This window comes from Vulpes lagopus, chromosome 4, assembly GCF_018345385.1.
Source record: "Vulpes lagopus strain Blue_001 chromosome 4, ASM1834538v1, whole genome shotgun sequence".
Classification (NCBI taxonomy): domain Eukaryota; kingdom Metazoa; phylum Chordata; class Mammalia; order Carnivora; family Canidae; genus Vulpes; species Vulpes lagopus.
Genome location: NC_054827.1, coordinates 27402001 through 27427286, shown reverse-complemented (window position 1 = coordinate 27427286; position 25286 = coordinate 27402001). Strand labels below are relative to the sequence as shown.

The following is a 25286-nucleotide window of genomic DNA, read 5'->3' as shown; positions in this document are numbered from 1 at the left end:
TTCTTGTGATTTCTCTGCCTCAAACCAAAACAATCTTAGGAGTAACTGGATAATATGAATAAATATGTCTGCATTAAGTTTCAGTCAAGGAAGGGGGGTTATAGCTCTCTGTATGCGAAGTGTCTGATATATTTCACAGAAAACTTCTGCAGACCATAAGAAAATGCTTCTTCCTTGGCTTTATTTAAATTATACCTATGTTCTGATTGTGAGCCCAAAAGAAGGGAACAGATTTTTTTTTTTTTAATGTAGATCTCCATCTATTCACATGAGCTTTCTCCTGAGTGTCTTGTTTTGCAGAGCCAGTAAGCCTTTAAAAATCAAATCAGAACCCTGGGAAATGTAATTTATTTCCAATGGTCTCTTATGCAGAGATGCTTTAAAAGCAAGATGTTCCCTCTTCCACTCTGGGTCTATTTTTTTTTTCCACGGAGAAAATACATTTATAGTACTCTGGGAAGGGAAGACTCCTAATCAGTCCCAGAAAAATCTGCTAAAGAGGGGAGAGGAAATCTATGGATAATATTAAAAAAATAATATCGAGTCTAATGCTTTATTTCAGACAAAGTTTACTACTTTGGATGAACAATATATGATTTCTCTAACCCATGCCAGAGGCCTGCTTTGTACAAACCTTACTACTCCATTTATTCGAGGAAAGGAGAAAATACTCCCTTGGGACCTCCTGTTGGCAAAGCCTGTCTCCTGATGTCGCTCTCTGAGAAATCTGGAACACCTGTTCCATACCCTAACCCTACAGACTCTCCTTCAGATTCAATTACATCAGCTGATTCCGCCAATTCATTTAAAGTTGCTAATGTATTATTAAAAAGGAACTCTACTACTTCAGAAAAATCAGTGGCAAGTGAAGTCTTAAACTGAGGACCAAAGCAATTGCCCTTCCGTTGTATTCCTCTTACAAACAATGGTCTAAAGGAAAGGGAGAAAGGAGCTTCCTGTCTCCTCTGGGTCTGAAACAGAGGGGGATCTGCTTCTCTCCCACCACCATCCTTCAAGGAATGTGAACCTGTTAAAAGCCAGGAAATTTTCAGGCTCTTCCAGCTTCAGGTCTAGTTCGCATCCTTCATGGGGTTTTTCAGAATGCATTGAATTTTCTTGCACTTTCATGGCCTTCTCAATACAAACACAGCATACCACACACTTGTATTCCAGCTGTTCTATACACGCTCTCTTCAGTTGTCTTGAAGACAAGATTCATAATTTCTATTCTTTTCTATATACCATAGTGCCTAGCAAAATGCAGGATTCATAAAGGATGCTTTGTAAATATGTAAATGAAACGACATGAACAAAACACTTGGCCCAATAGAAGCACATTTTTAAAAGTCTCCTACATGTTTTTCCTCCTTGATGCTTTTATCAAGTCCCTACTGGTCTCCTAGACATCGTCATTGACTTTGTAGAGGGGAGTGGTCAAATAGCATGTAGTGTCACATTATTTAACATATATTCCTTAGGGGCCTATCAGGTGCCACGCACCATTCTGGGGGACAGGGATACAATGGTAAACAAGACACGTGGGTCTTTTCAAGGCACAATATTCTAGGAGGGGAAACTGATTAAAAAAAATGAACATTTTTGATGGATAGTGATGAAGGTATGGAGAGGGTAAACACTAGGTGACAGCTTAGAGGAAGATCATGAAACCTAATCTGGAGGAGAAATATGGAGAGCTTCTAGAAGAGGTAACGTTTAAAAGCAAGAGCAGAACAAGAGTCAGAGTTAGCAAGTGAGGGGTGGGATGGACTCTTGGCAGAGGCCCAGAAAGGAGAGGGCTGCATGTGATGGAGCTGGGCTGTAGAATGGGAGTGCAGTATGGAGGGCAAGCTGGAGATGCAGGCTGGACCCAGGATGCAAGGCCAGGGAGCCATTTGGGAGCTGCCTTCCAGTACTTAAGAAGAGATACACCCATTCCTTGGCATGTGAGGAAGAAATATTCTCTCTTCCCTGTCTGTTAGACTTTTGGCCTTTCTATAATGAAGCTCAGGAAGAAGCAGCAAGAATTTAATGAATCCGTTTGCCGAAAAGACCAACAAGATGATTAATGGTTGACCCGTGGGAAGCACGTGGAAGGGAAGATTGTGTAGAGTAATTGTTTACTTCTGTATTATGGAAGGGCTTTACAGAGGTCACTAGGCTTATTGCTTAAGCCGGCCCAGGAAGTTAATTGAACTTCTACCTACTTTTCACAGCAGGCCAGCCATTTTTTACATGATTTGGAAAAGCACAATATCAACACGATGCTAACCAGGGGTCAACTTTTCTAGCTGTGAAGAACCTGAGAAATCCATCTTTCTGTTTTAGGAGGAAGGGATGCACAAGGTCCACAGCCTATCATGAGCAGGGCTAGTGTGCAAAACCAGACCCCTTGACTCCTGGTCCAGTACTCTTTTTATAAAGTCATATTGCCATTATGCCCCTAAGAAGGGCATTTTTCTTTCACTTAAAAGCCAGTCTACACAGTGCATAGGGGTGTAAAAACTAAGTCTGTGATTAATTTGATAAATAAGGCACCCAAACAGAGGGAAGGCATTTTTTTTTAAGTTTCAACCAATCTAATTTGTCTTCTGTTATTTATCAAGATGATAGAAATTACAAATATTGCAAGAAAAGCCTGACTAAGGGCAGTTAAAACCACCTGCGGCACTTGGATTAAAGCAAAAACTAGTGGTTACTTATGTATAGGAACATAGAACTTTAATATTTTTTATAAAGTATAAAAATTGATAACAGTTTTGTTAAAGAAAGTACAGTTGACGCTTGAACAATGCACGAGTTAAGGGTGCCCACTCCTGCACAGTTGAAAATCTGTTTATTATATTCTCACTCCCCCTAAACTTAACACTAATAGCTTACTATTACAGGAAGCCTTACCCATAATGTTGACAATGGATTAACATGAATTTTGTATATAAAACATATTATGTGCTGTGTTCCTATGATAAAGTAAGCTAGAGAAAAGAAAATCCTATTAAGAAAACAAGACAGAAAAAAAAAAGAAAGAAAAGAAGACAGAGAAAATACACTTAAAACACTGTACTGTCCTTATTGAAAAATATCCACAAAAAAGTGGACCCATGCAGCTCAAACCTGTAGTGTTCAAGGGTCAACTGTATATGTGTGTATGTGTGTGTGTGTGTGTGTGTGTGTGTGTGTGTGTGTATACACACATACTTAGAATGAAATTGGAAATAAATGGACTAGGGGCACCTGGGTGGCTCAGTGGTTGAGCATCTGCCTTTGGCTCAGGTCATGATCCCGGGGTCCTGGGATTGAGTCCCGTATCAGGCTTCTAGCAGGGAGCCTGCTTCTCCCTCTGCCTAGGTCTCTGCCTCTCTCTGTGTGTCCCTCATGAATAAATAAATAAAATATTTTAAAAAGAGAGAAAGAAATGGACTAGAATTGTAATCATAATAGTTTTTTCTAGGATTTCAAAGCTTTTTTAAAATGATCTCTTATTTTTTGTTTCACAATATCTCAATTTTTTCAATGGTATAATAAAAATGTTAGGGGTGCCAGAATGGCTCAGCTGGACAGGCATCTGCCTTTGGCTCAGGTCATGATCCCGGGGTCCTGGGATCCAGCCCTGTCTCAGGCTCCTTGCTTGGAGGGGAGTCTGCTTCTCCCTCTCCACCTGCCTGCCACTCCTCCTGCTTGTGCTCTATCTGTCAAATAAATAAATAAAATCTAAAAAAGAAAAGAAAAGTATTAGGAATATATGTTAGAAATGAATATATGTGACAACCCCCCACTTTAGAAAGAATAAACACATCCTGAAGTGGTCCTGGAACCTGGCATTTCTCTGCTTTTGAGCAGACAAGGCAACAGCGCATACTTCACTGTCACTGTTGTTCCTGACTTCCAGTCTGTGACAGAAGACCTGGCTTCTTGTGAATGTAAATTTGAAATGCTGCCTTCAAAAAAAGATTGAAACAATTTTGCATTTTTAGAGGACTCGCTGTTTACAAAGCACCTAACTTCTACCTAGAAGAAGTGCAAGGGTGTGTGGATTCAAGCCATCCTGGAACAGCCGAGATCTAGTGGTGTTGCTCATGAGGGTATGGGGCTCAGACTTCAGGTAAAGGGAAGAAGAGGAACAGCAGGTGCCTCCTAAGGAGATTACCCAGACCATCCCATTCCCAATGTCTACAGAAACATTAACCTGTAGACCTGAAAGCTATCCTTTAATTCTGAAGTGCACAGTTTCTTAAATCATACCAGTGTATTTTAATAAAGTGGTATAATCCACTCCCCACCCCAAAGAATGCCCCTCCCAAGGGGGTTGGTTAGTATCTGACGTAGCATCTAAGACACCCCTCCAGGGACTGAAGGCATGGCTGATGGATGTGAGGTCGAGGGAAAAGAACAGGACGTTCCCCTGTGCTAGTGGAGCACCACGGGGCTGCCTCCCCAGAGACACGAAACAGGCTACGTGAACTTTATCTCTTAGGTACCATCATGTATGCCCTCCTGCTCTGCTTCTTGAGTTCTATTTTTAATAATACAGGCTTCTGCGGCAGGCAGGCCTAGGTTAACTAGCAGAGGGACTGGGTAAAGGCCCTTGGAAGAAAGTCACAGAATGAAGATAAGCCTTTATAACTGCCTTTAGCATGTTCTAGAAAATATCATTTAGACTTCAGAAGAGACAGCAAGTCCTTCAATTCCTTATTACTGCCCCACCTTGTGGCCTTGCCTAGAGACAGTTTTTTCAACACATCTGAGACCATCCAATTTGGGATAATCGGGGTAGACAAAAATCAAATGGATTATCTATGGAACTGAAAAAAATAAATATGGAAAGCAGTTTTGATTTTGAGAAGTTTTAAAGCTGGAAATAGGCCAGGAGATAGTGGAGACCAGCAGAGTAACTCTAGCTCAGTGCTGTGTGTTGGGCTGAAATGACATTGAGCTTTCTTTTTCACTGGACAGCCCCGCAGCTTGGAAAAGGCAGTTCTTATGGGTAGAAAAGTAGCATGGCTTGAGTGTTGTGATGAAACAGAGCAGGTGTTATGCTGGGCCCTGGGGACACACAACAAAATCCATCCATCACCCAGAGCCCCACTGTTTTCTACAAATTGCAAAGCCCATCTTACAACCCCATGTACAGAACTGTCCCAGGGTTTCCCATCACACAAAGAATAAAATCCTAACCACTACTGTGACCATCAGGCCCTTAATTGTCTACCCCTGACTTCTGCTAGAGCTATCTATTCACGAGCCACAAGGCCCTTTATAATTTTATAACTCACCATGTTCCTTCTTTCCCCAGGCCTTGTATTTGCATTTGTCCCAAACCAGACCCCCAGATCCTTACAGAGCCAGCTCCTCCTTGCATTAGAAATCTCTGCTCAAAGCCATGTCCTTGGTGAAGTCTAAAACAGCAGACACTCTACTGGGTATCATATCTTCTTCTTCTTCTTCTTTTTTTTTTTTAAATAGTACCTCCCTTGTCTTCCCTCCTAGAATGTGTACTGCTGGAGGACAGGTCTTACCTGTCTTGCTCACCATGTCATTTCTAGTTTCTGAGGAGGTACCTAGTACATATTAGGAATCTAATAAATTTTTGTTGAATGAATGGTATAACCTTTTTCCTTGAACACCTCTGGTAACACCTCTTCTATTTAGAACTGAGCAAAGTGCAAACAGTTATATCCAGTGTGATCTAGGAGCACAGAAGAGGTGCCCTTTACCCAGAGAGGGGTTTGGTTATACCAGGTAAAGGAAAGGAATTCTGTACTAACCATTGCTGGCTAGAATTAGTTAAATGAACTAAATGTTCCAAGTAGAGGGAAAAGCATGAACTAAGAGTAGAAATATGAAACCACAAGGATGTGAGGGGAAGTACAAGGTTGGGAAGGGCAGGAGGTAGAGACTTCAGGAGGATACATAACACGGAGTACATTAAACTGAAAAACTGAGGCCTTCCACTGAGCTCAGATGATTAAAAGGGACAAGAGCCAGCCAGATGTGAAATGAGGATTAAACATTATTATTATTTAGTTTTATTCCAGGGCTGCTTCTTTTTACCTTGTTGCTTCTTATTACTGGATTAAGGAAGACTCACACTGAGGTACGTTCTACAAAACCAGTCACCAAACAGCAGTGAAGATGAATTCGATACACTTTATAATGAAGTTGTTTAACACCTATGTCGGCTATTTGTTTTTCTCCAAACCTCTACTAAAGGCACTGAATCAGTGGGAAAGTATGTCTCAACTCTAATTTTCTTCAGGTACTGAGTGATCATACACTCTGGTCAGATCTCTCCTTTTGGGATCGACAATCTCTAGAAATGCGTTTCATGCCTGCACGGATTCAATGCTTGCAAGCAACATGATTCAACACTGTGCCTTTTCTGCACCCTGGAAAAGTTGCCAAACATCTTACAAAGAATGGGCATATGAATAGGATATCAGATAAAGCTTTTGTTGAAACAAGTTCTTTTTTCTTTGCATTCCATTCAAAACAACAAAACCAAAAAGTCAACCCGTCATATATTATATAAAAATTATTCACAAAATGTTTGCCTTGTTTGAGGGCATTAGCAACAAGCTGCTCCTCTCCCCTCCTCCCCATTCTTCTCATTCATGAAAACGATGATTCACAACCGTGCCCCGCAGAGAGTGGGGCAGTGGTGGTTCAGAGGCGGCCCACCTCTCCTGCACATGTGGGAAAACAGCCCCACAGTGAATCAAGTTCATTGAGCAAAACTAGAAGAAAATATTTGTCTGGCAATCCAACACGCCTCTCTCTGTGCTTGTCCAGGCAGAACTAGGGTGGACTTAACATTTTTTTCCTTTTTGTCAGAAATACGTGTATAAAATTGTGTATTTTTACAGAAGAACGTCCCTCTGTGGGGATTTTCAAGCTCTAGGATTAGCGTCATCATGGTGGAAACAGAGACATGGAGTGAGCTGATAATGTGTTCCAAACTTAGCAACTGTATATCAGTTCTCTAGCAAACGGAAACAGTCCAATAATATTTACATGTAGAAGGCCTGGAGGGAGTCCACCATGCTGATGAGCTCTGAATTATTGGAAAAGGTATTTAAAGAAAAAAAAAAAAAGGCAGGAGGAAGCCTACACAATCAGTGGTCATGAAGGCAGCTGTCAGAAATGAAAGCCTTGGAGACACAGGCTTAGGATGCATCAAAGCTGCCTTCGGTGCAGTGGGATGAAGAGAATTTTCTATTGGCTATATAGAGAGAAACAGCAGTCTAGTATGTGCAACCAGAGCTCTGGTGCATTGAAATATGCTAATTCCTATCCTCCTCACATCATTCTCCTCCAAGGGAAACCATAGCACCGAGGAGGACCTCAACAGCTTTTTGTTTGTTTGTTTAATTGTTCTTCACTGCCATGCCACAAGAGAATGACATATCTGAACAGCCAGAAGCACATTTCTGCGGTGGTAGCTCCATTGAGAAGACTCCAAACAAAAGTGACAATGTATGTGAAGAGTTAAGAAGAGGAAGAAAGGTCGTGTGGAAGAGAAGCCACAAGCCCACAACAGTGCTTTGAGGCTCTGGAAACATAAAAGACCCTGTTAAGAGTGCTGAGTAGTGGGAATAATAGGTTGTCCTTGTATTTAAAAGAAAGATCTACAAAGACATAACAATGAGTACAGCTGAAGCGGTTGGGATCAGAGGATGTATGAATAATCAATATCTGGCAGAGGAGAGGATGAGATAGTGTCTAAGATAGAACATACTTTGGAGAAAACAATAAGTAGATTCAGATAAGTGGAAGAGTGCAGTGAAACCATAAGATCTGCAGATCATAAGGAGGCCATAATAAAGGTGAAATGACAGAAGTCTAATGAATTTTAAAAATCATTACTGTCAAATGAGTTAGAGTCTTGGAAAGTGAAGGCGTCTGAATTTATTGATGTTTATTAAAGGGCGAGTAAGGAAATCTAAGCAGACACAGTCAAGTTTCCTTTTTGGGAATGCCCACTGGCAAAGTCTAGCCCAGAGTTCCCATTTTCCAGATCACAATACAAAAGCGACTCACCCACAGTGTTGTCGGGTTTGGCCAGCTGAGCAGCTCTGATAAGCCTCACCTATCTCTGAAAAGTTCTGGGGTTGGGGAGGGTTCACAATCAATGTCAGAGAGGTCATACAGTTTGTGAGGGTGGTTTCTAATGTTCACAGATACAGTATCTAAGGAGGCAGGTCAGCTGTAGTCCGAGAGACAGATGCTGGGAGGTAATTAAAATGTGTGAGAGCCAAGAATGCCCGGGGAGAGGTATGCTCATTTCTTTTGCCCCTACACACCTCTGTGTACACTCAAGCTACCCTTAAAACAGCCCAACACCACAGCAACCCAGGCTTGGCCTTTGGAGGTCATCTGGTCTAATGTCTTTATTTCACAAGTAAAGAAACCAAGACACAGAGAAACTAATGACATGGCCATTTTCACATGATAAGAAACGGCATGGTTAGTCTTGGTAATTCTTATTGTTTTCTCCAAAGTTTTCCCACCTTATAACATTGCCACTTTTACTTAAAATCAATTGGTTTTACACGCAGCCTTCCGAGACAAATGCTCCTGACCCACACAGGAAGGATGACTGCTTAGCCTGCCGAGAGGTGTGGCTGAATGCTTTCTCTTCCCTGACTCACATGCACTTTCTGACTGTACACATTCCAGAAAATGCCTGAGGCCCCAGATTTCCAGGTGAACTGCCCTCTTCCCATTTCTTATTGGCTACATCGACACTTTTGATTTGAACAAGGAGTGGTCCTTTGTACATTGGGCAAGTTGGGCCTGCTCTGTGGTTTTCCTCTCTGGGATAAAGAGGGTCTCCTTTAGACATTATTTCCATGGAGTGGTTTCCTTTCACCATGATTTATCAATGGATTCCACAGGGGAAGTTGACCACATATAGACAGGTTAAGATACTTTTAAAGAAACCAGAGACATGCCCTGGGAGGAGCACAATGACACAAATGTCCCTAAAAGCATTATGACATCTGAACAACTCTTTAACTGGGAAGTGAGAATAATGTTATTTTTCTTTTAATGTCTCAAAAGCTGCTCCTTATTAAAAACCTAGTGGGGATTAAAATTTCAATTAAATTTAAGCCCTTGAGAAAAAGAATACTCTAGAACAGAATTGGTAACACCGTAGACCATGAATTACTTGGATGTGGTCCTTCAATTAATAAAATCTTCTTTGGCAGCACTTTTAATTGATTAATTGATTGATTGGTTGATGAATATTTATTCCTGCAAAATCATTCCTCTGAAAATTAAGAAGCTCTCAAGTTAGGATCAACCTCAGTCCTCCTTTTCCAATCACTGCAAAAAGACCTTTTTCCTACTTCTTACCTCAACTTTAAATAGAGTCAAGGCCTTCCAGAGGCAGAGACACAGAACTAAAGGAAGAGAGAAAGAAAAACATGATAATGTATTTGTGGTCATATTCTTTAATAAACTTTGGTGTCATTTACCCAATTTTCTGTTGTCCAGGCTCAACACAAAGCCCTGAACTCATTGATTTCAATAATGCCTTTATGGGAAGTCTAGTTGATGCCCAGCTGGTAGCAGACTCAAAAAGGGATTTCTGATTTAATTAACTTGCATGTTTCCTTAGGACCCATTCGAATGCTAACAAGTAGTTAAATTCTTTTCCTATGCAACAAATCATTATTTTCTTCTTAAGGAGATTTTACTCAGGGTTGATGTAAGAAAGAAATTGGCCTGATCTTTTCATTTGCCAGTTAAATGCACCTTTTTCCAGTAGAAAATGTGATTTGAGTCATCTCCAGTGAATTCCCATTGGCAACAAACATTTACAAACTCATATTCTCGTTACTCATTATGTCCATGTTTAAAAAGAATTTGAGATGAAATAATGAAATAGAAACTTCCTTTTTAAGAAAACGTGCTAAGAAGAGTTAAGGGTCATACAAGACTCCCTGCCATCTATTCAGGTTATGCTAAGAGAATAGTTACTGGAGAAATACTTTGAGACTTAATGATTAGATTGTTCTAAATATAGAACGAAGGTGGTATGCATTTCTAGTGTTTCCCAGTAGGTCACATTGCATATTATGTTCTGGTTGGGAAGAACACAGATGCAGTTTGGGGAAAGGGTCACTTCTTCTAACAAACAGGTTTAGCTTTTTTATAAAAGGCTTGGTCATAGCTCATCTCCCACCTCTGTGACTTACAAAGCAGCATTTACAACTCTGCAATATTCTCCATGACTCAAAAGCGACCTAGTGACACCTGGGTGGCTCAGTGGTTGAGCATTTGCCTCTGGCTCAGGTCGTGATCCCAAGGGTCCTGGGACTGAGTCCCACATCAGACTCAGTGCGGGGAGCCTGGTTCTCCCTCTGCCTCTCTCTGTGTGACTCTCATGAATAGATATATAAAATCTTAAAAAAAAAAAAAAAAAAAAGGAACCTAGACTGCCTGCCAGTCCCTGAATAGCCAGTGAGTTACTTTCCTCAAGAAACTTATATCTAAGGTTTTGTACGTGTCCCTAGTGTGTATAACTCTAGCTATTCAAGCTAAAGCTTTGACAAAATGACTATTTTCAGAAAACTGCGAGTCATTCGTGACAACTGGATGGCATTCTTTAATCAATTACAACCTCCACTGTGTCTGTGCTAAAATAATGTGTAGTGCTTACAGCTCATAATTTCATTTTTCACATGTCCCCTTGGCTTTCCTTTCCTCTTGTTATTTACTTGCTCTACCATGTAAAGTGTCTTCAGGGATGTGTACATATAGAAAGTCTTACTTGAAGTTTCTCATGGTATTTTAAAGATTAATCTGTTGCCCTGATGGGAGGTAGTCAAAGAAGAAAACCAGAATTAATCCTACGTTTTTCTCTTGATGTGGTGCAATAATTATGAAGAGAAAGTTTGTTTGTGCTCAGTGAGAATTAGTTCCTCTTTACTCCTAAATTTCCATTTTTCTCAATCATCTCAGTTATTGAAACTTACTGGAAGTGAGGTTAACAATCCTTAGAGTGTTTAGTCTCATATTAGAGTGTTTTTTCAGCTTTCTGATGAGTCCCCCAGGACTGATCCTAGTTGAAAGTCATACAGAGCCGTAGGGAACATGTATGTGGGTCCTGGGTGAAATCTTTTGGCAAAGAGAGTGTGGGTGAGGCTTTATGAAGTCAGAGGAGGTATATACCTGCCATAGATTCTCTCTAAACTGGCTGGTGCTCATCCTGTTCAATTATTTTGATCTTCTTTGTCATTCAAAATGATTCAGCTTGAATCTTGTTCTTCTCTCATCCTCTAACCCCCGAAATGTCATTTATTTAGGGAGCTAAATTAATAATTTTTCCTACCTCGTCTGTCTCTGCAATATCACATCTTCTGTCCAGTAATTGTTTCACCACTTTGACTTTTTCAATGGGTCTGATTTACTTTAAGGTTACTTTCTCATGGGGTGTTGTATTTACTAATGAATTTGGTTCATATGCAAAAATATATTGCGTATAAAGTCTTATTTTTTAGGGTTTATTTCCCCATGAGAGTCAAATTTATTTTCAATCTCCAACCTTGTCTGAGATCTCTGTTCCTAGACAGGGCAAACCTGTTTATTTTATTGTTTGTAATTCTTAGGGAAACATGGCTCCAAGGATTATTTAATCAAGGAGAATCTCCTGGTAATCTATTTATATGGAAGCTTAATTTGTATAGAAAGGAAATACCACCCTGAATGATCGATACATAACCTCCTGTTAAAATGTGAAGAGCTATGGTAACTCTGGAGATGAGAATTTGCTAATCCTCAGCATACAACTGAAATGGTATCATCTCCATAGTACAGATTTGAAAAATAGGGTTCAGAAGATGAAAACCTTTGCTAGGTTGGTCAGAAGATGGAGGAGTAAGGACCATGAATAAGCCCCCCCACCCCGCCCCAACTCTGAAATCAATTCTGCAAGGCCTTAATTCAGTACCACTTCAACTTTAAGCTGAAAATTCTTTGCTTCACAGATTTTCCAAATGGGAGATGTCTTCCAGATTCATTTAATGCCAGGATAATTTTAGAGAATAGTACTATGTAAATCAGCAAATGAATAATAATTGCAGAAATGACTACACGTGGAAACACCAATTAGCCAATAAATTCATTCAATTAGTCTTAATAGTTTCTTTTGCTCTTTAAGATGCTATTTAATATTTTAATGCTATTGCATATGCATTGCATATTTTAAAGCCTTTTATTTAAATGATGTCCTTATAGATTAACTAAGGGTCCTATTCATTGAAAAATAAATCATGAATTACTCCACTTTCGCAGAGTACTGTTCGCAAAGTATTCTAATTACATTGCACTTGACTACCTACGAAATGGAGGATTGTTCCTTGCAAAAAATAATAATACAATGAGATTCATCCTAAATGGAGAGAATTCTATGGGCCCATGAGGTGTTGCCCTTTCAGATAGAGTCTGTAGCTTTGATTTGGAATTGACTCGATTTGTAATATCTCTTCCTCTAGCCATGCTATTAAGTGAAATGTGGCCTGTAGCAAGTAGCCTTAGATGGGCTTTTCAGCTGCAGAACAATGCAGAGCCAGTAGCATGGAACAGGAGATGGTCATGGAACTTGACTCCACTTTCTACCTGGCCAGGCTCAACTGAGATAAACAGCCCTGGGCAATGCCTCCTCCCTGAGAGATGAGTCCTAGGTGCTGGGAAGGTTCTAAGAAAGCAGCAACTGAATGACAGGCCACCTAACTAAGCACCCAAGTATTATCTTTTCACCCAACACCTGGCTGCTGCCTTTCCATACACTTCCCTGGCATTTTGACTTAGATAAGTAATTGTATATTATCCCCAGACAGCATTCCTGGCCTCTGCTCAGAACAAACTACAGTGATAGATCCACCGTGTAATGATCCAAAGCTGAAAGAAGTACCAATAGGCAAATTCCTTTCATGATCTTACTCAGACCTGAAGGGATAGCCTTTGTTTACTGCCAACTTTCTATATCTCTCTAGATATATATATATAGAGAGAGAGAGATCATTAAGAGATAATCTTATATATATATATATATATAAGATTTTATTTATTTATTCATGAGAGACACACAGAGAGAGGAAGAGACATAGGCAGAGGGAGAAGCAGGCTCTTTACTGGGAGTCCGATGCAAGACTCTGATCCCAGGACCCCGGGATCACGCCCTGAGCCAAAGGCAGATGCTCAACCGCTGAGCCACCCTGGTGTCCCACCTGCCGAGCTATTTTAATCAGTTACTCAGTAGATCACTAAGAACTTGCCTGCATTATTCTATGATTAGACAGTGCAACCTAGAAATTTTAAAATACAATTTTGGATACATGCAAAAAAGCCAAATATGCAAATTGAATACAGTCTAATGATTACAAAAAGGTTTTAAAAATATGCATTAAAATAAGTCTAGCAGTAAATATTTTAAAATGTTTGTTTTCGGATGGCAGGATTTTGAGAGTTTCATTTTGTTCCTTGTGTATTTTCCAAGGTTATATACCAAGCATCCATATCTTTTACATTAGAAAAAACAATGAACAGCCCAAATCATGGCAACATAGACATTTCTCTGTATTAAAGAATGTTCTGAATGTTCCCTCCTTACACCACTTTTTCCTATTACGTCCCCTTTCACAACAGAAAGTAATGTTAGTGTACACATGGTTTCAACAATTTATGTTCCTGCTTACAGACCTGCAATGACTGTACAGCACAGCCAGGAAATCTGCAAACATTCTGGCCAGAAACTCCTTAATATTATGCAGATCCACGGTGAAACTTATTTACATGTCTTGCAGATGATAAAACTGGTACAGATTATTGTGTGTGCACTCATGGCAGTGCACGTTGGTTAAGGGGCTATTTTCACACAAGAAAACAATGGAGCCCTTTAAAATCCTTTCCAATCCCTTGTCCTTGGAACAGAGGGACCAGGATGCCATCATAATACACGTCTTCCAGTGAAACATATGAAGAATATAATTGAAATAGATTATATTTGGAAGAGTCTGCCAGAAAGTGAAACCCTACTAGATGTTAGATCTCTTCGGTGGCTAAACAGGAGGTTGTAGGAATACAAAAGCCTCATCCCCAGCCCTGTGCACGAAGAGAAAGTGAAACTGAGCAAGAAACTAGGGGAAGCCATGTCTTACCTCGCTGTTAACTTTCCCAGAGTGCCTTTGGCATGTTCACACTGCCACTAGCCCAATTTTTCTAGATGTATTACAATGGGGTGAATTTTAGGTCCATAAAAAAAGTGTTCCTTTATCTTGACATGTTTTATTCAGGAAATTTTTGTATGTCTCTAAAAAAAACCCTCATTGCATAGTTTGGAGAAATTTCACAAATAATTTGAAGCCTTATCCAATTTTAATCAACTTTGCTGAAAATTTTGTCTTAGGAATTACACTATCCTTGAAGAAGAAAATTGAAATTTTTTTCACGACAAAAATCAAAGTAACATTTTAAATGATTTCAACACAACTGGTGTAAAAAGGATGCTTCATGATAACAGTAAAGAGAGGACTGTAAATAATCCATTACTATCAGAATTTTTAAAAAATATTTTATTTACTCATTTGACAGAGCACAAGCACGGGGAGTGACAGGCAGAGGGAGAGGGAGAAGCAGGCTCCCTGCTGAGATCATAACCTGAGCCCAACACAGAGGCTTAACCCATTGAGCCGCCCAGGCTCCTCTCTTCACTCTCAGAATTGTTAAAGAGTTCTTATAAGTAGGTTTTAGTTTGGGGATGTTAGTATTTTTAGTGTTTGAGGTATGTTTCGACACCTTATATGACTTCGAACATGAATAAGCCTTTAGTTCCTATCATCGCTATTTTGGAGACCAACACAGTTTCAGAAGACTAACTGCGGAATACCATTTATTATTAGAAAACACAGCAGTTCTGAGAAAAACAAAGAATTAAGGATCTACAAAGAAATAGAAATGGTTTTTAAATGATACAAGTCTACTCAGAGCCTCTGCCGGCAGTAATTGGATTTGGTTGACTGGTGTTGAGAGCAGAGCAAACAGATGTTAGGTGATCGAGCAGAACTTGCTCTTTTTCAGTTTAAACAACCAATTATGAGTGGATAATGATGTGTGCAACTGGTAGTCACTGGAAACGTTTCCCATTGACACCAAGTAATAAGACTAAGATGCTAATATATTTGATTCTATACAGAGTTGGGATCTAGATGTTAAAAAAAAACTATTTTAAAATAATGATGGGTCAGGTGCACATCAATAAATTAGATTTTTAGGATATTTGGAGATAATATAATGACAAGGGTTTCCCCCCTTGTAGAAATTTTGACCTGACTTTAGTTTTCTAATAAATAAGATTGACGGATGTTTGCAATCTGGCTACCAGGAGCTGCCAGGACGCATTTAAAAATTTTTAATTACTAGTTTAGAATATTCATTCAATTGACTAAAATGCCTTTTCCTAGAGACCAAACAAGTGACGATGTCAAAGTCTTAAACATGTCTTAATTTTTTATTTTCTTAGAATCACTGTCTGCATATCCTATGACTACTATAAAAAATTACTACAAAGTGGGTGGCTTAAAACAACCGAAATGTGTTCTCTCACAGCTCTGGTGACAGAAGTTCGAAATCGAGATGCTGTAGGGCCACTACACTAGAAGCTCTAGGGGAGGATCAATTCCTTGTTTCCCCTCGTTTCTAGTGACTGCTGGCTTTCCTTGGTTTGTGATGATTGTATTATATTTTCCCTTTTCATTCTGTCTTCACATCACCTTCACTTCAATGTGTCTGTCTCTAAATTCTGTCTTTTATAAGGATACAATTGATTGTATCTAGGGTTCACCTGGGTAATCGAGGCTAAGCATCTCCTCTTAAGTTCGTAACTCAATCACATCTTTTGCCATATAAAGTAACATTCAGAAGGCCTAGGGATTTGAGGTGGATGCCTTTTGGGGGAGCATTTTTTGGTCTACCGCACTGTCTTTATTCCGTTTTTCCTGGATATTTGTTAGAGTCACTCTAACTCAATAGTCTCATAAGTGTTTCTCAATAGAGGATAGTGGAATATATTTTTTACTCCTCATTTAGTGTCCTATGTTCTATTCCTCATCATTTGAATTCTTGCATTTAGGTTTCTCAAGTATTTTACTTGTTACTACTCCTAATGAGAAAGAAGAAAATTTGTATTTTTAGGAAAGTTCAGTATAAGTGGAATAATCAAGTTTATTTAATCTTTTGGAAGGGATTAGAATAGACTGATTTTCACTTTGTGAAAGTGGTTGTCTTGATCTGAGTTCTATTGATATTAATAAAATAAGTAGTTTTAAGAAGATAATGAAAATTAGAAATTTTAGTTCTATTCATTTTTTCAGAGTTTGGAGTGGGCAGGAATAGTGATCCTGCCCTGGCCTCCCTCTTATAATGCATGGATGCTGTTGTTAAGATTTAAAACCCGGGATTGAATTGGTTATAGTAGAGGATACCAATTCTTCTTAGTCTATAATGAAGAGCTGTCTCAATGAAAGCTTATGCTATAAATTTCTATAACTGGTGCTGGTTATGAAGCCTCTAAGCAATAGTGAATAGATATGCTCATTTTCTGCTTTATATTTTGCAATTCTTGTTTGCTTTAAATCATTTGCCATATAAGATCAAGAGTAGCTAAAAATATAAGAAGAGCTGTTTACTTTAGAATTAATAGGCTCAGGAAGTCACACTGATTCAATCATTTTATTTGAAACTTTTCAAATCTGTATCAAGATGGTTTATAAACAGGGGCACCTGGTTGGCTCAGCCAATTAAGCATCTGCCTTCAGCTCAGATCATAATCCCAGGGTCCCTGGATTGAGTCCCTGCATTGGGCTCTCTGCTTAGTGGGGAGCCTTCTTCTCCTTCCCCTTCTGTCTCTCCCCCCTTTCCTTCCCCCTTCCTCTGCTCCCATCCCCCAACCCCTCTGCTCATGCTTTTTTTTTCATACTCTCTCGCTTTCTCTCTCTTCTTCTGCATTCTCTCTCAAATAAATAAAATCTTAAAAAAAAAGATGGTTTATAAACAAACAAGAATTGACAGTCTTATCTATTAGTCAGTAAAAGTCTAAGGGTTCCAGGCCAGTGATTTCAAAGTGTGTGTCAGTAGACAACAGTGAGGGTTAATCTTATATGTCAGCATGACTAGGCCCAGATATCTGATCAAACATTATTCTGGGTATTTCTGTGAGGGTGTTTTGGATGAGACTAACATAAGAGTGGGTGAGTAACATAGAATGCTCTCCATAATGTGGAAGGCCCTTGTGCAATCAGTTGAAGACCTTCATAGAACAAAAAGGCTGATCCTCTCCTACAACCTCCCCCTGAGTAAGAGAGAATTGCTGTCCTTGATTGGAGCAGCAGCTTTTCCTGACTTCCAACTCAAACTGAAACACTGGTTCTTCCCAGGTGTAGAGCCAGCTGACCTTCAGACCAGAACTACACACCAGTTCTCCTGGGTCTACAGCTTGCCAACCATAAGTCTTGGAACTTTCAACTTCCATAATCACATGAGCCAATACCATATCTCTATCTACTCATATACATACTTTTGGTTCTGTTTCTCTGGAAAACTAATTCAAATACACTTTGAAGTTGTCACCATAAAGCCAGGCAGAGTCTTGGGAGATATTCACAATTTAATTAGATCTCAATCCAATATCCCCAAGAGTAAGGAGGATAAGAAGACCCTTAACAAAGCAAAGCACATAGAGAATAGAATGTTGGAGTAAACAGGGTAACTAAATCTAATTAATGGATATGACTATGGGGGTGGGGGATTTGGGCTTTTGTGAGTGGGTATAAGATTTAAGAATAAGCTTCAGTACGGTGGATACGGTCTGCCACATTGCTTCATGTGGGCACACTAACAAGCCACTCACTGTAACACGGGGCTCAGTCTGGTGGTGAGGGTTATGTGTTAGAACCTAGTCCTCATTCAGGCCAGGTGATTTTCTGAGCCGCAGGAGATCTCAGCATGCTGAGAAGGGAAGCCCAACAATTACAAGGGAAGGGAATTCCCATCATGCATAAAATAGTGCCACTGATTCCTAGATGGGTAAGCACCTTCTAGTCCTGGTAAGATTTATCATTAAGAAGAGACATATAGGGATCCCTGGGTGGCGCAGCGGTTTGGCGCCTGCCTTTGGCCCAGGGCGCGATCCTGGAGACCCGGGATCGAATCCCACGTCGGGCTCCCGGTGCATGGAGCCTGCTTCTCCCTCTGCCTGTGTCTCTGCCTCTCTCTCTCTGTCTTTGACTATCATAAATAAATAAGAAAAATTAAAAAAAAAAAGAGACATATATATGTAAGAAACAAAACCCATAGTATTAAATAATTTTACATACAAGAGTCTGTGCATTTGATATTTTATCTACTTTTGATATTAAGCTATTTTGGCCAATTAGAGTAACAGTAAATTGGAATTATTATTCCAGTTTATAATGTGATGAGTAAATGATTTAGACTTGTAGTTTAAAGCTGAAATCTTATTAAATTTGCATACAAATTTAAAACTTTAAAAGAACTTAACAATAATCATATTTCATATTTATAAGTATTTAATTGATGAACTATTCAAGTATTCATGAGTATCTCATTTGTTAAGTCAGACTATTTAAAGTACTTAAAAGGAAATTAAATATATTAAATTTATAATTGAAGCTTTAACTATTTAAAAATGTTTAACTACATTTGAAAATAAGACAAAATCATTAATCAAAGCTCCCCTAAGAGTAATTTTTAAAACTAGCTTGACTAACAACTAGGCTAATAAGGTTTATAAGCTGAATTTAAAATGAAGCACGACTATGATTTTGAGTATGTAATTTCAATGATGCACTCTCTAGTTTTTGCTTTTGTTTTTTTAAAGATTTTATTTATTTATTCATGAGAGACACAGAGAGACAGAAAGAGAGGAGAGACACAGGCAGAGGGAGAAGCAGGCTCCATGCAGGGAGCCCGACACAGGACTCGATCCCAGGTCTCCAGGATCAGGCCCTGGGCTGAAGGCGGCGCTAAACAGCTGAGCCACCTGGGCTACCCTCCCCCCCCTCTTTTTTAAAGATTTTATTTATTGCACTCTCTAGTTTTAAAATCAAAGTTGCCTCTGACTGGTCTTTTGTCCTCATCTGCCCCTGACAATAATCCTGTGAGGTTTCATTTTGGAGTTGGACAAACAAGATGACTATTCTAGAGAAGCTGGAGAACAAGCCGAGACCCAGCTCCCCAGGACCAGCAGTGAGGTAGACTTGGTGAGAAGTCAGCTGGCCTCTTCCTGCCTGGGCTTTGAGCTCACAGAGATCAGGAATCCTTGGGGCACCTGGCTGGCTCAGTTAGTAAAGCAACTGACTCTTGATCTTGGGGGTTGTAGATTCGAGCCCCGTGTTGGATGTAGAGGTTACTTAAAAATAAAAATCTTAAAAAAAAGAAAGAAGAGTGAATCATTCTATTGGGATTAATTAAAGGGTACAAAGGTGAGGAAGCAGAGGGCCACTACTTTCTGAGTATCTTGTAAGAAGTCATAAATGAATAAGAAATCACCAAGTGAAAAGAGTATCCATTTTTGTTAACTGAGATGCCATCAAGAAAAAGAAAAATAAAAGGAAATAACTTGTTACTATTGCTTCCATCTGAAATTCAGAGATTCCAGGAGCTCTTCAAAGGGAGCACACTGGCAAGTGCAGTTAGTCTGTCCTTAAGTTTGTATTAGTCAAAGTCTGAGAGTTAAGGCTAATCACCAAATATCTCTATGAAGGATCTCAACTCAACAGAAATAGAAATCTTTCCCTTTTTCTGTAGCTCTTCAAGGAAGAAACAAACAAACAAAAAAGAACTGAAAGAGAAAAAGAAAGTCACATTTGCCTTTAGCTAGTGAGTGGTTCAAGCTCCTACAGGGTGTGTGTGTGTGTGTGTGTGTGTGTGTGTGTGTGTGTGTGTGTGATGGTGGGGGGGGGGCAGTCCACTTCCTCATATTGACAGTTCAAAAGGAAATAAAGAATCATGGTTTTCAAGGAGTGTGCAGTGGTTCAAGTTCGGTGAGACTATGTCAAAGTAACTGCCCAGAGAAGAGTGAGCCTAGAAAGATGAAAGATGTAACAAAAAGTAGAAAGATGTAACAAAGTTACTTTTTTGGATGTGAAGGAATCAGGCTATTCTCCTGAATGCCGTGAAAATCTCATTATTGAATGTATAAGGAAACTTGCATTCCGAACTTAAACAAAACAAAACAATGAAGCCCTGTAAGTGGAATGTCCTTTTTAAGTCAAACTTAAGTCTTTATTTTCTGCGAACCTGGGATTCTTTATGTTTCCCAGGACAAAATATCCATCTCAGTCATAATTTTTTTTATTCCTCAACAATTAGTTCCAAAAAATAATGAAACAGTTCTGAGAATTTCAGAACTTACTGAAAACCAGCAGCATTTATACAGACATTGTGGCCATGATGCCACCCCCCAATTGGTAATCACTCTTATTATTGATGGCAGTACTAATTTTTCTCTAAATGGCAGGTTGAGGTTAGGAATAATTTCTATTTGTCTCTGTCAATTTTTTTTTTGCCCTAGGCAGAATAATCATTTTGGAATCAACCATTCAGTGGCATCCACATTGATTAAAAATGCCAATGCTTTTCATTTTTCCTAGTCTTGGTTCCAATCACTGGTAAGATTGGCATGAGCCAGCTGGAAAATGTGAACCACAAATATGTGTACTATTAGTGAAGCACACGTATAACACATACGCAGTACATGTGAATATATACTTATATGTATATATGTGCAACATGTACAAATATGTATCTTTCCCTATATAGTTGGAGTGTAGCTGATTTTGGACAGATTAATTTTCTTTCCTAGGTTGTCAGATCGAAGTGGGTATGGGATCTGTGTCTGATACAAAAAGTTATCCCAGAAATACAGAACTAAAAGCAAACAAATTAAACAACACACACAAAAAATGTGCTAATTGCTCAGTGAGAAGAAAACCAAACTCTTCTAGTGGTTATGGTGCATTATATTCTTTAACAAAAAGCCTCTTTTTTTTTTTTTTTTGGAATGACCCACTTTTTCTTCCATATCCAGAGGACCACGGTGTTCTGAGTTCCACGTACAGGGAGAGGTACAGCTGGTAAATGGCTGATGAGTATAACTAGGTGCTGCAATCTCAAGCTGAGATGGATTTTGCATAATAGCACAAAACACTTGGGGAAGGATTGAAGGCAGAAGAAAACTATAGGTCCGTTGGAGGACAGTGGATTCATGAAAGATGTCTCCTCTTTAAGAAATGTTCTCTAGGCCACAGTGACTGAAACCAGTTAGAGTAAAAGGCAAATCCCCCAAAGCTCCTTAAGCCTGTGGTAAATTAATTACAAAATATCCTACAGTTGTTCCCCTCCCTATATCCATGTCGCTTGTAGTAGAACCTTGCAGCACCCCCCCTCCACTGCCCTAAAAGGAGGTGGAATCCATTTCCCCTCCTCTTGAATATATACTACCTTTGTAGCTCAGCCCAAACCCCAGCCAATAGCATGTGGCAGAGATGACACTGTGCCAGCCCCAGCCTGTGCCTCAGTTCTGTGGCTGTTTCCACTCTCTCTCAGAACCTTGCCTCCCCTATGGAAACAAACCCCGGCCAGCCTGCTGGATGATGAGGGGCCCAGGGACTGGTGTGACAGCCAGGCAACAGTCCAACATGTAAGTGAGGCATCCTGGAACATCCGGTCCCCAGCTGATCCACCAGCTGACCACTGAGGCGTGCAAGAGTGCATCAAAGATCAGCCAAGCCTGGGCCAGATGAGCCCCCCTGCTGACAGATAAGCTTATGAGGAATAGCTACTGCTCATTATCAAAGCCACTGGGTTTTTGAGAGGCACGTTACATAGCGGTATCTAACTAAGAAAACTCAACTAACCAGTGTAAATACCAAGATGGCATCACTGAGTGGAGCATCTTGTTTACCTGCAGGTACCCTACTACCTACGACACACAGAAGAATCTCCAAAAATTACTGATGTCCTGATTCAGTGTCCCTAAGAAGTAAGCAGTGACAGCCTTCTTCTGGGGAACGTCCATGGACCATAGGCACAGTGCTTCTGAGAGTGCATTTGGCCACCTTGGAAGCACTCACATTCCAGAAGAACTCGCAGCTTGGCCGAGAGTGCTCCTGCATGTGTCTGTAGTCAATTAACTCGCCTTTTTTTTTTTTTTCACTTCATTGAACTTAAAGAGCAGCCAAAGTCTGTTCAGAAGCCACACACCATGTTCCCTCCTGCCTACAGCCGTAGCAATAAACCAGACAGCTTTCTGGTGCACCGTAACACTCTCTTTAGAAGAAGACAACATGGTAACAATAAAAACCCTCACCTATCACGAGGCATTCAGAACCTCATCACAAAGACTCAAGCACACACATGAAACAAAAAAATCAGCATCCTCTACCCCAAGTAGATATGGAACCAAAATATCATTTTAGCTGCCCGGTCTCAGCCAACCCTGGAGATGACGTGCTTTTTGGTGTTGCGCTGTGTCACGCAGGGAAGGGAGCACTGGATTAGAAGTGAAGAGGTGTGTTTCTGTCCTGGATCTACCCTGTACTGGCATAACTGTGGCCACGTCTCCTGGACACTTTCCTAGTCTCCTAGATAACTGTGGAGGATCCTTCTAGTCCCATAAGGTCATGCTCTGACCTTGCTTTCTGCATTTTTTGGCTTATATCTATGAATGAGTCTACAGAATTCAACATGCCATAGGGGAAAGACATCTGTGCCTAGAGGATTGAGCCCTGTCTCCGCCACCAGCACACTGGGGGACATGGAGCCAGTTCCACCTCTCTGTGCATGAGTTTGCCCAACTGTAAAATGGGCCATTCATTTGAACTAAATGATCCCCAAGGTCCTTTCCAGCTTAGAATGCCTGATTTAATAATGTTCCAAGGTTATATGTTTTAAAATTGGATTTCCAAAAAGAGATTCTGACCATGATTTAGGCACACAGAGACTGAGCCATATTCGGGCAGTCATTTCACAGGGCCAGAGGTAAATCAGTATTTTTGATTTCTGACAGGGAGGACCAGCAGGCTGTTATTTGTGGAAGTACTTCTGGTGCCAAGAAAAAGGTCATCTGCCACCAAAGCTAAGTGTATTCTATACCATGACAGTTGTACAGCATTCTGTTATGTCCCAGGGTGTTCTGGAAAGCTCGGCATTTATCATGGACATAAGCTGGCCCAAGAGACACCCCAGAACTAATGCTTTTGTGCCAGACTGACACTCAAAACACAAGGTCCCCCACACAGTCTTTGTAACACAGAGACAGAGTAAACCAATTTTTGGGACCTCCTCACTTCCAAGAAGATAAGACATAGACAGTGATGGAAGGTTTTCTAAACATTGATTTGGGGAACCCCTGGTGAATGTGTCACCAGGGCCTGGTTGTATTCACTTGAACTCACAGTATTTCAAAAATGTGGAATGGAAAGCCAACCTTATAAGGTTAAAAGCTAGTACTATAATAATGACATCTTGGAATATACCAGTGTGGCCAGATTCTGGAGAAACTCTAACAAACAGAAAAGTTACCTCTGTACTCCTCCACCTCTCTCTCTGCCATGCCTACTCTTTCTTTCAAAACCCTCTCAGTCTTCTCCCACTTTATACTACCTTTGATTGGGCCCCACATGTATTTTACTATACGGTTGGGTTGCAGTCCATTCTGGCTTTGGGATACTTTCTACCCATGTTCTTTAAATAAACAAAAAGCTTACTTGCTCTTTACCTTGATGAATTTATCTCTACCTTGCCTTTGGTGACAACTGAAGCAATGGATTAATCCTCTCGATGTTAACCAGTTTATGTGTTAGACATAACATAATCCTGATAGGAGAAATTTAGGACAACCTTGCCTCCTGAAGGAATTCATAAAGGATTTTTCCATAAATGAAAAAAAGGTCCAAATATCTTTAACATCATTGGTTATCAAGGCGATGGAAATTAAAACAACACAGTGCCATTTCCCATTTATCAAATTTGACAAAGACGTTAACCCTTGATGCTGGTAAGGGTATCGTGAGATACTAGAAATTAGTATAATAATTTGGAATTATGTGCCAAAGTAAATTTTAAGTAAACGTTCACATGTCCTTTGGCTCAGCATCCCTTTTAGGACTCAGAAATAAGATCATATCTGAAATAAGGGCAGAGATTGGGATAGTATATCTTGAACACATTACTTATGACCAAAACCACATATATTTACTACAAAACATACATCTCAGCAATTGCATTTTACAGAACCGTCACAAACCATGTTTTTGATATTATGTTAAATACAGTTAAGTAATATATGAATCTGTACATACGATATTTTCTCAAATGACCCATTTAAAAACTAAAATGGAAATAAAAATGTTAAGAGTGATCTTCCTAGATTAATATGCTGGGGGATGGTTTTAGTTTTCTTTTTTAACCTTTTCTTTATTTGCCCATTTTTAGAAATAATGAGTACACATTATTCCTTTAATCAACAATAAAGTTCCTTGAAAAATCATAACGAAAGCTAAGAAAACCTTTAAAGGCCAAGTGGGTCAGATTTGTAAGAGTCAAGTAACCTTTTGAAGACCCTTCAATCCCACGATGTGTGACCTGACTTTCCCACTCAACTATCCTACACAAGACCATGAGCACAAAAGCTGCTTCCATGACTTGGTGAGGCCGATGAGAAACAGTGGCCCTGAGCAAGGTACCCACCCTCCTGACCCCTGCCCCTCATTGGAAGCAATTAGAGAAAATTAGCTCTCTTCACAAGGAAGCCAACTGGATGGTTTGCCAGCAGGAACCACTGCTGGATGGAAAGCATGTCACACAGGCATGCTGAACCACTTATTGAAGGCTGATGGTAAATCTGGCCTAATGAAGACTGCGTACACCCCTTCTGTTGGCTCCCAGCCAGTCAACTAGTTTAGTCTGGATCTGAGAGGGAAACAACACGCTCTTCATACTCAGAGTGGGAAATCCTGAGTAGCTATAAGCAAATGGCTTCTTTTGAAACTGACAGAGGGAGAGAGAGAGAGAGAGAGAGAGAGAGAGAGAGAGAACTTACTATGTAGCCAAGGCCCTGGTTTGACATCGTGCAGATTCTACTTTTGTCCACCAGGGGCACCGATGCGCCATCCTGATGGGGCCCTCCACCTAGTTACAGTGCATCTGACACTTTTCAAGATTTTGAAAATTCCTGTAGCCTTGATAATCTCTGAACACTATCA

The 25286-nt window shown here is 40.0% G+C and overlaps 1 protein-coding gene across 2 annotated transcripts in view; it reads right to left on the bottom strand.

The window, feature by feature from the left end:
• Nucleotides 1–25286, bottom strand: part of NRG1 (neuregulin 1) — a 1076683-nt gene that overhangs the window by 415414 nt on the left and 635983 nt on the right. The window lies entirely within an intron of this gene.